This window comes from Eriocheir sinensis, unplaced genomic scaffold (assembly GCF_024679095.1).
Source record: "Eriocheir sinensis breed Jianghai 21 unplaced genomic scaffold, ASM2467909v1 Scaffold87, whole genome shotgun sequence".
In the NCBI taxonomy this organism is placed as follows: Eukaryota; Metazoa; Arthropoda; class Malacostraca; order Decapoda; family Varunidae; genus Eriocheir; species Eriocheir sinensis.
The window spans coordinates 514,904-521,085 of NW_026112241.1; the positions used below are offsets into that span (position 1 = coordinate 514,904).

The 6,182-nt window shown below is 47.1% G+C and overlaps 1 non-coding gene across 1 annotated transcript; it reads right to left on the reverse strand.

Annotated features, from left to right (window-relative positions):
- Positions 1-655: 655 nt before the first annotated feature.
- On the reverse strand, positions 656-726 carry Trnal-uaa (transfer RNA leucine (anticodon UAA)). Its single transcript has one exon. It is a non-coding gene; the product is annotated as a tRNA-Leu (tRNA).
- Between the last annotated feature and the right edge of the window lie 5,456 nt (positions 727-6,182).

The window sequence follows — 6,182 nt, forward strand, 5'->3', positions numbered from 1 at the left end:
TGTCGGTTAATGCGTCTACCTCTTCTCCCAGGTAGATCTTTTCTGCCTGAGGTATCTCATATATTCTTTCCTTGGTAAATTCAGTTCAGAAATATCTATTTAACGCCTCGCTCATTTCCTCATCACTGTCAATCAGTGATTCTCCTGGCTTAAGGCCCTATCTTATCCCTAACCTTGGTCTTATATAGCTGAAAAGCCCTTTGGATTGGTCTTTGCTTCCTGGCAATTCTAATCTCATAATTACGTTTTTACCACGTAGGTTTTCTTTACTGCTCAGCTAAATCGTTGTAACTATCCCTTAGGTGAGTTTCCTTTAATTCTATCATCTAGTGCTCTTTTCCTTCCTATCTCAGTTTTTAGGCTGTCCGTCATCCTTCGATGGTAGTTACGTTTTGAACTGACTTCCCTGTGAGGTATAAACTGTTTCTGGCCTTGTTTAATCTCACTGGCCAGAATATTGTACTCACCCTCCAAGCTACTGCCCTAAGCCTTGCAGCTGCTTTCTTGCCCTCATAGTCTGCCTTCCTGAAGTCAGGTATTAATGTGTTGTTACTGCTGACTCTATCCTCTCATTTAACATTAAATCTAATTTCCTTATGATCACTGTTACCTAATGAATCCCCATAATAACACTATTTTCGTGAAGTAAATAAGATGTGCTCACCAGGTCTCGAACCTGGGACCTTCTGTGTTAGACAGATGTGATAACCACTACACCATGAGCACCTCTACCTCTACCACCTTCTTTCCCTCATCTCCTCCTTCTCCTCACCTTCTTGTCACCTTTTCACCTCCTCACCTCTACCACACCTTCATGTCACCTTTTCACCCCTCCTCACCTCTACCACACCTTCTTGTCACCTTTTCATCTCCTCACCTCTACCACACCTTCTTGTCACCTTTTCACCTCCTCACCTCTACCACACCTTCTTGTCACCTTTTCATCTCCTCACCTCTACCACACCTTCTTGTCACCTTTCATCTCCTCACCTCTACCACACCTTCTTGTCACCTTTTCATCTCCTCACCTCTACCACACCTTCTTGTCACCTTTTCATCTCCTCACCTCTACCACACCTTCTTGTCACCTTTCATATCCTCACCTCTACCACACCTTCTTGTCACCTTTTCATCACCTCACCTCCACCACACCTTCTTGTCACCTTTCATCTCCTCACTCTACCACACCTTCTTGTCACCTTTCATCTACACAACTCTACCACACCTTCTTGTCACACTTTCATCTCCTCACCTCTACCACACCTTCTTGTCACCTTTTCATCTCCTCACCTCTACCACACCTTCTTGTCACCTTTTCATCTCCTCACCTCTACCACACCTTCTTGTCACCTTTTCATCTCCTCACCTCTACCACACCTTCTTGTCACCTTTTCATCTTCTCACCTCTACCACCTTCTTGTCACCTTTTCATCTCCTCCTCCACCACACCTTCTTGTCTCCTTTCATCTCCTCACCTCTACCACCTTCTTCTCCTTTCATCTCCTCACCTCTACCACACCTTCTTGTCACTTTTTCATCTCCTCACCTCTACCACAACTTGTCACCTTTTCTTCTCCTCACCTCCACCACACCTTCTTGTCTCCTCTTCACCTCCTCACCTCTACCACACCTTCTTCCCCTCATCTCCTCCTTCTCCACACCTTCTTGTCTCCTTTTCATCTCCTCACCTCTACCACACCTTCTTCCCCTCATCTCCTCCTTCTCCACACCTTCTTGTCTCCTTTTCATCTCCTCACCTCTACCACACCTTCTTCCCCTTACCTCCTTTTCCACACCTTCTTGTCTCCTTTTCATCTCCTCACCTCTACCACACCTTCTTCCCCTCATCTCCTCCTTCTCCACACCTTCTTGTCTCCTTTTCATCTCCTCACCTCTACCACACCTTCTTGTCTCCTTTTCATCTCCTCACCTCTACCACACCTTCTTGTCACCTTTTCATCTCCTCACCTCTACCACACCTTCTTGTCTCCTTTTCATCTCCTCACCTCTACCACACCTTCGTCACCTCATCTCCTCCTTCTCCACACCTTCTTGTCACCTTTTCATCTCCTCACCTCTACCACACCTTCTTGTCTCCTTTTCATCTCCTCACCTCTACCACACCTTCTTGTCCCCTTTCATCTCCTCCTCTCCACACCTTCTTGTCACCTTTTCATCTCCTCACCTCTACCACACCTTCTTGTCACCTTTTCATCTCCTCACCTCTACCACACCTTCTTGTCACCTTTTCAGCTCCTCACCTCTACCACACCTTCTTGTCTCCTTCTCACTTTCATATCTCTACCACACCTTCTTCCCCTCATCTCCTCCTTCTCCACACCTTCTTGTCACCTTTTCATCTCCTCACCTCTACCACACCTTCTTGTCACCTTTTCATCTCCTCACCTCTACCACACCTTCTTGTCTCCTTTTCATCTCCTCACCTCTACCACACCTTCTTCCCCTCATCTCCTCCTTCTCCACACCTTCTTGTCACCTTTTCATCTCCTCACCTCTACCACACCTTCTTGTCACCTTTTCATCTCCTCACCTCTACCACACCTTCTTGTCACCTTTTCATCTCCTCACCTCTACCACACCTTCTTGTCATTTCATCTCCTCTACCACACCTTCTTGTCACCTTTCATCTCCTCACCCCCACCACACCTTCTTGTCACCTTTTCATCTCCTCACCTCTACCACCTTCTTGTCACCTTTTCATCTCCTCACCGCTACCCCACCTAAGTGTCATCATTTCATCTCCTCACCTCTACCACACCTTCTTGTCACCTTTTCATCTCCTCACCTCTACCACACCTTCTTGTCTCCTTTTCATCTCCTCACCTCTACCACACCTTCTTGTCACCTTTTCATCTCCTCACCTCTACCACACCTTCTTGTCACCTTTTCATCTCATCTAATCTACCACACCTTTTTGTCACCTTTTCATCTCCTCACCCTACCAAACCTTCTTGTCACCGTTTCATCGCCTCACCTCTACCACACCTACTTGTCACCTTTTCATCTCCTTACCTCTACCACACCTTCTTGTCACCTTTCATCTCCTCACCTCTACCACCTTCTTGTCACCTTGTCATCTCCTCCACTCTACCACACCTTCTTGTCACCTTTTCATCTCCTCACCTCTACCACACCTTCTTGTCACCTTTTCATCTCCTCACCTCTACCACACCTTCTTGTCACCTTTTCATCTCCTCACCTCTACCACACCTTCTTGTCACCTTTTCATCTCCTCACCTCTACCACCTTCTTGTCTCCTTTTCATCTCCTCACCTCTACCACACCTTCTTGTCACCTTTCATCTCCTCCCTCTCCACCTTCTTGTCTCCTTTCATCTCCTCACCTCTACCACACCTTCTTGTCTCCTTTTCATCTCCTCACCTCTACCACCTTCTTGTCTCCTTTTCATCTCCTCACCTCTACCACACCTTCTTGTCCCTTTCATCTCCTCACCTCTACCACACCTTCTTGTCTCCTTTCATCTCCTCACCTCTACCACACCTTCTTGTCACCTTTTCATCTCCTCACCTCTACCACCTTCTTGTCTCCTTTTCATCTCCTCACCTCTACCACACCTTCTTCATCTCCTCCTTCTCACACCTTCTTGTCTCCTTTCATCTCCTCACCTCTACCACACCTTCTTGTCTTTTCATCTCTCCTCCTCTACCACACCTTCTTGACACCTTCTCCTCTCCTCACTTCTACCACACCTTCTTGTCTCCTTTTCATCTCCTCACCTCTACCACACCTTCTTGTCACCTTTTCATCTCCTCACCTCTACCACACCATCTTGTCAACTAAACAGCTCCTCACATCTCCCAAACCTTCTTGTCAACTTTTCATCTCCTCCTTCTACCACCTTCTTGTCACCTTTTCATCTCCTCACCTCTACCACACCTTCTTGTCTCCTTTCATCTCCTCACTCTACCACACCTTCTTCCCCTCATCTCCTCCTTCTACCACCTTCTTGTCTCCTTTCATCTCCTCACCTCTACCACACCTTCTTGTCACCTTTTCATCTCCTCCTCTACCACACCTTCTTGTCTCCTTTTCATCTCCTCCTCTACCACACCTTCTTCCCCTCATCTCCTCCTTCTCCACTCCTTCTTGTCTCCTTTTCATCTCCTCACCTCTACCACACCTTCTTGTCTCCTTTTCATCTCCACACCTCTACCACACCTTCTTGTCTCCTTTTCATCTCCTCACCTCTACCACACCTTCTTGTCACCTTTTCATCTCCTCACCTCTACCACACCTTCTTGTCTCCTTTTCATCTCCTCACCTCTACCACACCTTCTTGTCTCCTTTTCATCTCCTCCTTCTTCTCACCTTCTTGTCACCTTTTCATCTCCTCACCTCTACCACACCTTCCTGTCACCTTTTCATCTCCTCACCTCTACCACACCTTCTTGTCACCTTTTCATCTCCTCACCTCTACCACACCTTCTTGTCTCCTTTTCATCTCCTCACCTCTACCACACCTTCATGTCACCTTTCATGTCCTCCTTCTCCACATCTTCTTGTCACCTTTTCATCTCCTCACCTCTACCACACCTTCTTGTCACCTTTTCATCTCCTCACCTCTACCACACCTTCTTGTCTCCTTTTCATCTCCTCACCTCTACCACACCTTCTTGTCACCTTTTCATCTCCTCACCTCTACCACACCTTCTTGTCACCTTTTCATCTCCTCACCTCTACCACACCTTCTTGTCACCTTTTCATCTCCTCCACCACACCTTTTTGTCACCTTTTCATCTCCTCTCCACCACACCTTCTTGTCACCTTTTCATCTCCTCACCTCTACCACACGTTCTTGTCTCCTTTCATCTCTCCTCTAACCTTCTTGTTCCCTCATCTCCTCCCTCTCACACCTTCTTGTCACCTTTTCATCTCCTCACCTCTACCACACCTTCTTGTCTCCTTTTCATCTCCTCACCTCACACCTTCTTGTAACCTTTTCATCTCCTCACCTCTACCACACCTTCTTGTCTCCTTTTCATCTCCTCACCTCTACCACACCTTCTTGTCACCTTTCATCTCCTCACCTCTACCACACCTTCTTGTCACCTATTCATCTCCTCACCTCTACCACACCTTCTTGTCCCCTTTCATCTCCTCACCTCTCCACACCTTCTTGTCTCCTTTTCATCTCCTCACCTCTACCACACCTTCTTGTCACCTTTTCATCTCCTCACCTCTACCACACCTTCTTGTCTCCTTTTCATCTCCTCACCTCTACACCTTCTTGTCACCTTTCATCTCCTCACCTCTACCACACCTTCTTGTCTCCTTTTCATCTCCTCACCTCTACCACACCTTCTTGTCACCTTTTCATCTCCTCACCTCTACCACACCTTCTTGTGTCCTTTTCATCTCCTCCTCTACCACACCTTCTTGTCCTTTTCATCTCCTCACCTCTACCACACCTTCTTGTCCTTTCATCCTCCTTCTCCACACCTTCTTGTCTCCTTTTCATCTCCTCACCTCTACCACACCTTCTTGTCACCTTTTCATCTCCTCTACCACACCTTCTTTTCACCTCATCTCCTCCTTCTCCACACCTTCTTGTCTACTTTTCATCTCCTCTCCTCTACCACACCTTCTTGTCACCTTTTCATCTCCTCACCTCTACCACACCTTCTTGTCTCCTTTTCATCTCCTCACCTCTACCACACCTTCTTCCCTTCATCTCCTCCTTCTCCACACCTTCTTGTCACCTTTTCATCTCCTCATCTCTACCACACCTTCTTCCCCTCATCTCCTCCTTCTCCTCACCCTCTTGTCTCCTTTTCATCTCCTCACCTCTACCACACCTTCTTGTCTCCTTTTCATCTCCTCACCTCTACCACACCTTCTTGTCACCTTTTCATCTCCTCACCTCTACCACACCTTCTTGTCTCCTTTTCATCTCCTCACCTCTACCACACCTTCTTGTCTCCTTTTCATCTCCACCTCTACCACACCTTCTTGTCACCTTTCATCTCCTCACCTCTACCACACCTTCTTGTCACCTTTTCATCTCCTCACCTCTACCACACCTTCTTGTCACCTTTTCATCTCCTCACCTCTACCACACCTTCTTGTCTCCTTTTCATCTCCTCACCTCTACCACACCTTCTTGTCACCTTTTCATCTCCTCTACCACACCTTCTTGTCAC